Here is a 9,682-nt window from a genome sequence, read left to right on the forward strand (position 1 = left end):
AAAGATGCTTGCAAAACTAGTTTTAAAACTAGCATGAATATATTTAATATGTAATATTTTACATTTTTCAGATGTTTAGCCTTGCCCCCTTAACAAGAACAGGGGCCTTCTCTTCCTTTGCAGTTAACTTCAAAGCAACCAGTGCAGTGTTTTACACTTGTTAAAATCTTTTCCCTGACTTGCAAGGAATCAGTGAGTAATATGCCTTGGCATTCTGTGAATACAAGCAAGTGCAAATGCTTCTGTAATACTCTGTGAAAGGAAAAAAAAATTTCCAGCAAAATGGAAAGGGGAAGGGGAAATACCACTGAAATGTCACCCAATGATTTCAAACATATTTCTATCTGTCTGAATGTATTCCAATCAAGGTACTTCTAGTCATCTGCTATTTCAGGGTGCTGATGTGTGTGCACCATTTCCCTCTATATTTTATTAAATGAGGAATCAAGGATTACATCTATCCTGTGCTCAAAATTTTTAATGGAACCAAAATCCTCTGAGGATTATCTTAAATCCAGGTAATTTTCTTAAGTGGGACCTGAATGTAGCCAAATAGCTGAAGGGTTAGAAACCTGTCTATCTGTCTCTTTAAAGTGATTTCATGCATTTGGACCCCTGGGTCACTGAACCACTTCAATGGTGACATACATATTATGAGGAAGCACACTGATCAAAATTCAAAACACACTCAAACAAAGGCCAGATCGGGATGATTTGGAAAAGCTCCATCAGTCCAATCCATCCCATTTGATCCCATCTTTACACAGCCCTAACTCTGTATTCCCTTCCTATGAACAGGTTAACTTTTTCCCTTACCCCTCATCTCCTCTTTATCTATATTATTACCCCCACTCTATGAATCACCCAAACAGGGTTCTTTTCCAGAGCCACCTCAAATCTCACTTCCTACCTATGCCTTCTTAATACACATTAATTTCTAGAACCAATCCCCCTTTGTGAAATGTGGAATTTGTCCTCTCCCAATACCACCCCCCTCCATGTAAATGACCAACTAACAGGCAAAGCCAGGAATTTTGTTCAACACTGGTCCCCTCCACAGGACAAAGCCCAAGGCATGAGCAGAGCAGCCACCTGCTATCATAGAAACAGCTATAATAATTATATAAAAACTAGAGGCCTGGTGCACAAATTCGTGCACCAGTGGGGTCCCTCGGCCTGGCCTGCGGGATGGGGCCAAAACCAGCTCTCCGACATCCCCCAAGGGGTTCCAGATTGCAAGAGGGTGCAGGCCAGGCTGAGGGACCCCACCAGAGCAATGATCGGGGCCCGGGAAGGACACAGGAGGTTGGCCAGCTAGGGAGGGACTATAGGAGGGCTCCAGGGTGTGACCGGCCCAACTTGCTCAGTCCAGATCAGCTGGACCCCAGCAGCAAGCTAACCTACAGGTTGGAACATCTGTCCCCTGGTGGTCAGTGTACATCATAGCGACTGGTTGACCAATCGACTGTCCCCTGGTGGTCAGTGCACATCATAGCAAGCGGTTGAGCAACCTTAGCATATCATTAGCATATTACACTCTGATTGGTTGAATGGTCAACCAGATGACCGGACACTTAGCATATTAGGTTTTTATTATATAGGATTACCTAAGAGTCTGAGTTGCATTTGGCATTTGAATGACAGGTCTCCATTTCACAGAGGTCACATACTGCAGAAATATTTTTATTCATTCCTATTATAAATGCTGTTTCTTCATGTTAATTATCTACATCAGCAATTTTCTACCTTTTTCAGTCTCATGGCACACATAAACTAATTACTAAAATTCTGCGGCACACCAAAAAATATATTTTTTGCCAATCTGACAAAAGCAATAGGTATAATTTTGATTCATTCACATCAGATGGCTATTGTTGTGTTGGCTGTTGTCATTTTTTATTTGGCAAACTAAAAGAAAAGAGGTCAGTGGCCCTGACTAAACAGTCAGGCATTGCATGTTTTAAAAATTCTTGTGGCACACCAGTGTGCTGCAGCACACCAGTTGAAATCGCTGCTCTACATTAATATCACACCGAAAGAGTTGTAAGATTCACTCATACTTGACTGTGTTGGGACGCTGCTTCCCACAGAAGCTATGCCTCATTCTTAGAGGTCCTTAATAATGTTATGACAGTTTTAAACATGGCTCCAAGTTCTTTTTTAAAAAATTTAAATTCTTTATTGTTTAAAGTATTACATAAGTCTCCTTTTCCCCCCATTGAACTCTCCCCGGTGGCCCCCACCCCACCCCCCGTCTGTGTCCATTGGCTATGTTCATATGCATGCATATAAGTCCTTTGGTTGATCTCTTAACCCATTACCCCCGCCTTCCCTCATAGGTTGGACAATCTAATCAATGCTTCTATGACTCTGGTTCTATTTTTGTTCATCAGTTTATGCTGTTCATTATATTCCACAAATGAGTGAGGTCATGTGATAGTTATCTTTCTCTGACTGGCTTATTTCACTTAGCATAATGCTCTCCAGTTCCATCCATGCTGTTGCAAATGGTAAGAATTCCTTCTTTTTTACAGCAGCATAGTATTCCATTGTGTAGATGTACCACAGTTTTCTAATCCACTCATCTGCTGATGGGCACTTAGGCTGTTTCCAAATCTTGGCTATTGTAAATTGTGCTGCTATGAACATAGGGGTGCATATATCCTTTCTGATTGGTATTTCTGTTTTCTTGGCTCCAAATTCTTTGATGCTCCAATGTCCCCTCCTCTTTCAATCTGGATGAGCCTGTGAATAATTCTAGACATAGAATATGGTGAAAGTGACCCTATGTGAGTTCTGAGGTTAGGTCATAAAAGGCCATGCAGCTTCTTCTCTTGGAATGGTCACCTGCAGGGAGCACTGAGTCTCAAAACCCAGTCATTATGCTGTGAGACAACCAAGCCAACAGAAATAATAAAAATGGCTGCTGTTTTAGTCCACTGTTTGGGGGGTTGTTTGTAAGTAATAAACAATTAGAACTAATAATATCTTTATTTTTTCTATTATTCAGAGCAAAAATTCTAATGTCTTTGATTCCCTTCTTTCTCTCACATTCCATATCCAATCCCTCAACAAATTCTGTCAGCACCCCCTTCAAAATATGTCCAAAATCTTAACAACTCTCATCTATAAAATGAATCTCTTCTAAAGTTCTTAGTCTAAAACAACAGAAACTAACCCCTGCTAACTTTTGCAGACAAATTTCATGAAAGGAAAGCAGATGGCTCACAGCACAGACCATAAAAGGATGAGAATCACATCCAGAAAATAGTCAGAAATCAACAAAGATTAAGCATGAGGAATCACAACCAAAGATCCAGCCTGCTGATGAACTGCCACAGCTGGACACAGAATGTACCACCTTCACCAGCTTGAATTCTAGGCTGCCCCCACTCTTTCGTTCGGGTGTCTTACCCCGGGGCTGGAGGGCGGGGTGCGTATCTCATTGGCTGAGCTTACTTGATGTTCCTGATTCCCAACTGCCAGGGAATGGAAAGACAAAGAGTTTGAGCTTTTTGGCTTTCACGGTAATAAGTGGAGACCCATATCCAATAAAAACTTATTTCACAGTGCATTCTCCAAACACAAAAACTGGGCATGAATTCTGAGCAGCCAAGTAAAAGTAAATGACTCTGATAAGGGTTGGGTGAAGAAAAGATACATTTTATATGATAAACAACAGGTTCTCAATATATGTTAATATGATGGAAACATAACTAGATTCTGAATTAAAACCTTAGATTCAAGTCCTGTTCTACCACTTACTGGATGTGTAACCTGAGCAAATCACTTAACTTCCCTGAGATTCCATTTTTTTTTTTGCACTGTTAAAATGGGAACAATAATATCTGTCCTGCTTACCTTACAGGTTGTTTTCAGGGTGAAATGAGCATATTAAAATTAGTATCTTCATGTCCTTCATCTTGTAAACACTGTTGCCTCACTGAGAGTCAGCATAGGTGTCCCATAAGTTCTGCAGAGTGAGTAAAAGTTATAGAAATAATTTGTAAAACGAAAGCCATTAATTACCTGATCTTACTAAGTACTCCACTTAGGCCAGAAAAGTGTGATACTGTCACCCAGAGCCAGCCTTAAGTACTATCAAATTATGCTTTGAGAGGAGATCCTTGACACTGATAATATTTGCCACTGACCTCTTCATAAAATATATATGGAGTGGCAGAGCAACTTATTGCTTCAATATTTAGTAGAAGTGTAGCTCATAGAGCAAGTTCCTTCTGTGACAAGTTTTAAGGACTTGACAATAGCTCTTGAGAATCATTCTAGCATGGGGAAATAATGGAGCTTATTGCCTAGATTTTTGGTCAATCAATTCAAGTTACCCTGAAAAAACAAGAACTATTTAATTATAGGACAACTAAGAATAACAACCCCTAACCAAATCCTTTGGAGATAGATAGCTGAGAATCAAGAACTTTTCAGATATTTTGAAAGTTAGTGGTAAAAATCATAACCCCCAATAGGATCTGCACAGCCCCCTATAATCAAATACAATAATAATTCTACAGAGGTATATGTGAATGTTAATTCTAACTGGAGTAAAGACTGAAATGGTGCCCTATCAGTTCAATTAAGGTTATTTCAACATGAGATAAAAAAATGTTGGTCTTCAGGCTTTTTTGGATTTTACAAATGCACACAAAACACAAAGTTGTATTTTTAAAAAGTAAAGGAATAGTGTTATAGTGCTTTGAGATAAAAAATGCTCTACTGTGCACATTTAAAGTTCTCACAAGCGGGAATATTAATGTGTCTCTTAAAATCATCTATATAAATTCACTTTCATAGTATTATTTTTCAAATATGCAATTCAGAGAATTATAAAATTCAACCAGAGAGATCATCTATCTCAACCGGTTGCCTAATCCCTACTACTAGCATCCTAGCCAGATAGTTACTCAACCTCTGCAGGGTATTTCTCTGGGTGAAAAATCTGGGTGAAAAATTCACTCCTTCATACGGCAACTTGTCAAAGTCAGCTCCTCTGTCACTTTTATCCTTTGGTCCTAACTCTGCCCTGGGGAGCAGGAAACACTACCCCCTCTGCCACGTGACAGCTAGGTAAATATTTAAAGTGGCAATCATGTACTGTATTATTTGCCTCTTCTCTAGGCTAAACATTTGCTCTAACTCTTCCACATAAACCATGGTTTCCTCTTCCTTCACATCCTGAGGGCCTATGCTAATCTCTAACTTACCAATGTTTATATTAAAATAAGGTAACTGGAGCCAGATAAATCTCCAGCCCAGAACACTGGGAACCTGTTACCTTCCTTGCAAGCTATATACCATATTTCTATTGATGCAGCATAAAATTACATTAGCTTTTTTATACAGAATAATATTTTTGAGCCATTTTGCATGTATGTAAGATTTATATCCCCATCTTTTCACATGCATTATTGTCACAATCCAGAAACCTCCCTTGATTTATATTTTTTTAGCCTCAATAAAGGTCTTTTGTATTGGTCTTTGTTAAATTATATCATGTTGGTTTTCATTCCAACATTCATGTTTCATTTTGAATCTTGATTTCACCTTTCAATATATTAGCTATGGCTACTTGCTCTGTGTCACCTACAAATTTGATGAGCAATCTTTCTAACCTTCAGTGAAGACTTTAATAAAAAAAATATTGAACATGGTAGGATAAAGAGCCCTATGGCATGTCATTAGAGACTTCCCTCCAGGATGGCATCAGAACTATCTAAAGCAGCCAGTGAACCGCATACACAAATAACAATACCAAGCATTAGATGGCATGTGCTAAATGAGCAGCAAGAAAAACAAACACTATACAGAGAAAAAAGTAATCCAGAACCAGCAGACAAGGCTCTCTACTTTAGCAATTAATTTCAAATACAAGTTTGGTTACAACAGGGCACTTTTAAAAGGTGTCTTTCCTTCCTGAAATGTGTATATACTGTATATGTACTAGGGTTGCAACATAAAATCCATTTCCTACTATGGGTCTCATTCAGAAATTTTTCATATTGGTATATTAAAGGATGAGTGGGATTTGAAATGGCATAGAGAAGGGGAGAATAAGCCAAGCAAAAAAAATCTTACCACGCTTTGGATCAATAAACTCCTATAAATGTGACTCCTCCCACTGCTCGTTTCATTCCCCTCCACCCCACGCCAACCTCTACTATTGTAAGCAACCCCAACATGCAGAAATCAATCTTTTAAGTATATATATTTGTAATGATTCTTTGGTTTTCCAAGAGATTATTCACTTTTAAAATAGGTCCTAAAGAAGGCTCATTTACAAGGCAAGTGACCCTGGTTTAATACACAATCATTTGATTGACACCCATTTTTCAGAATACCAAGAATACAAAATATGAAGGGTTTCTGCAATTTACTTATATTGTGAAACAAACCTAATGTTAAACATGACCCTTGAAACTGTCCCCACATCTTTCCAGTCAGAACACTTTGATGATATAGTAAATATCGCTACGGTTCCACTTTGAAGAAACAAGGTTTAAATAGGGCTTTGCCCCATCAGGTAAATTTTTTTACTTAAAACTTAAAATCCTGTTCAAAAGAAAAAAATGTGCAGTAAATACTCAGAAATGACATGACTCTGATGCAATTCTGGTCTCACTGATCACTTTAAATCATGACAGGTTCTGGTCTCTCATTCTTTGCCCTCTGTTCCTTTCTTGGTCTGAAAATTAATTACAGCTAGGGACCACAAACTCAGAACATAATTTAAAACTTGAAGCAACAACCCCATTCACTAAATCAGATCACTCAGAATTCAAAATTTTTTAAAATTCATTTTTAAAAGAGAATCCCAAAACCTTTTTGGAATATGAAGTTAATCATTACAAAAGTATCCCATCAGAAATAGCTTTTAAGGCTATAAACCCCATAACAACTTGGATTCAGTTTTAGGATATCTAAAAAAGAGCCCTCAGGAAATTAACCCAATAATCATAAAGACCCCATTTTAATAAAAGGGGAGCATGTGTGGAAAGGACTTTGGAGAGCAGCTGCATGAGGAGGGCACTAGACAACAGGATTGCCCGCTCCGCCTCCAGATCCAGATCTTGTTTCCACCACACCCTTGACCTTGAGATTGCAGGTGATGGACTAGACACAGCACTCCCTAAATCAGTAATTTCTAACTTCCCCTAACTAACTTCCAACCTTACCCAAAAGATAAGAATAGGGAGGAAATAAGGGGAAACTTAGCCCATTACTTTGAGATGAGGGCTGAATGATTCTTTGCTTTCTTTTTTCCCTTCTTCATACACACACAAAAAAAGAACAGTCATCCTCACTCCAATAATATGTAAGATTCTTAAGAGCAGGGACCATATCTAATCTGTTCATTGTTCTACCCCCAGCACCTAAGTAGTAACATATTTCAGGGTGCTTTTTGTTTGTTTTCTGTTTTTTTGCTGCCCACTATCCAAACAAACTTATTTCAAATGATCCCCTAAAGTGTGCAGTAGAATCAGTGCCCCTCCTTCTCACCCTTGGATAGCTAGGATCCTGGTATATGCCCTACGAGAGGGCATCCCCCTCCCCCACTGGCTCTTGCAGAGACAACATAAAAACACAGGGATAGCCTGTCTCTCTTGGCAGTAGCAACAGACAACAGTGACCACAGAGGCTTCCTAACCAATCTATTGCATAGTGTGACCTTGACTTTGCTGCTGTTCCCATTGTCCCTTGATTTCTGCTTGCTTTCCAAGCTTGACTCTCTTGTATTCCTATTGCCTCTGTGAGCTACATGGTTCCTTCCATGGAAGTTCTTTTCTACCTAAATTAAAGACAACTTCTCTTACTTGGAAACCAAAGGCACCTAGGATGTTTTCAAATTATATTTCTTAAATGAAGAAATAAATTAATGAGTCAATGAACCATCACCAATTTTCTGTATAACACTTTACAGTTTCCAAGAACTCTCCCATATTCTGAATATTGCACCTGGTTGCTGCCCCACTAATGTTCCACTATTTAAGTTACAATATTTAACATAAGAGCTGGGGAATAAAATTAAAATATGAACATAAAAGAAAGTAAAACAATTTTTTCTCAAAGGAAATTAGATAGTCAAATAGCTCCAAAAAAAAAAGTCTATAAATAGGAACTAAAACTTCAGCAGCTATGAACTGACTGACATTCACCAAGTCCCCTGTGGTTGGACATTCACCATCTGAGTCACTGAGGAAACAGCATCTGCAAATGCAAAACAAAGCACAAGAATGTTTGCTTTAATCATATGAATCTATCTAACCTCCGGCTTGTACTTTTGAAATATGTTTTTATTGATTTCAGGAAGAGGGAGAGAGAGAGATAGAAACATCCATTAGAGAGAAATATCAACCTAGCTGCCTCCTGCACGCCCCCTACCGGTGATCAAGCCCACAAGCAATGGGGGCATGTGCCTGAATCCAGAACCTTGACCTCCATGTGCATGGGACCAGAGGACTCTCAACCAACTGTTTCTACTCACCCCCACATTTACTGAAGTGAAATCAACCATAGCTCACTCTTTCCCCTAGAAAATCCCCTACTTAGATCAATACTAAAAAACGGGGGCGGGGGCAAATTAATACTAATTTACATCCAAACCAAATATCATAGTTTTGTAGCAGATGTACTAGTATACAGCATATCATTTACAGGATTTTCAGAAATCTTTCACAAGCCCAGATGGAAAAGTTTAAGGGCTTTCCACATTTCTCATTACAAGCCAGGTTTGAAACATGGTGATTCAAAGCATAATGTTTCAAAACTGTCCTAAGAATGTCACTTTCTTTTTACCGATTTAGGTCGATACGGTAAAGAACTTCACATGGGCATCATATTTGGTTGATGGGAACACAAAGCCCAAAGCCAGGTTTCCCCAGCCTGATAGTTGGAGACCACTACAACATCAATTAAACCATCTCAGTGAGCAAGCCGGGAAAGGCCATTTTGTGTTCAGTGACCTATGCTCAGCCCCACAGACTGTGATGAACCTCTGAGGTCCCTTTTTGACTCTATATCTGATCTCCAAGGAGCCAGTGCTCACCTCTTTCAGGATAAGGTCTAAAGAGCACATTTTACCAACAAAGGGAGATAGTAAATACTTCAAAGTAGTTTTAAGAAGAAAGAAAAATGAAACATTGGGGATGAGGCGCTTTAAACCTTTAATATTTTTGTTCTACATAGCCTATAAATGCCCTGTATAATTTGTGACGCCTATAAAACGTAGTATAAAAAATAATTTCAAATTGTAAGGAAAACCATATGAATTTAATACGACCAAAGAAGAGAACATAAAATGTATACACCAAAGGACTACCCTCTGGCTTCCAGTGCTTTACTGATATAGACGCGCGCGCGCGTACACACACACACACACACACACACACACACACACACACACACACGGCTTTTCAGACACTATCTGGCCACATCAAATCCTTCTACAGTGTTGCATCAATATAACCCTAATGGCTTCTTTAGCTTGTATTCGCCACACAACTGTGCCAGCTCCTTGTTCTGAAAGCCTGCCTAACCCAGTGCCCGGGTCCAAGAAGAGGGACATGGAACCCACTGCCCTCGGGCTCCCGGCTCCTGCCTCGAGGGCACCCGGAGCCGGTGGTGCGGAGGCTGGAACTCACCGTCGTCCACCGGACGGGGCTCGCCCTGC

This window comes from Myotis lucifugus, unplaced genomic scaffold (genome assembly GCF_000147115.1).
Source record: "Myotis lucifugus unplaced genomic scaffold, Myoluc2.0 scaffold_36, whole genome shotgun sequence".
In the NCBI taxonomy this organism is placed as follows: Eukaryota; Metazoa; Chordata; class Mammalia; order Chiroptera; family Vespertilionidae; genus Myotis; species Myotis lucifugus.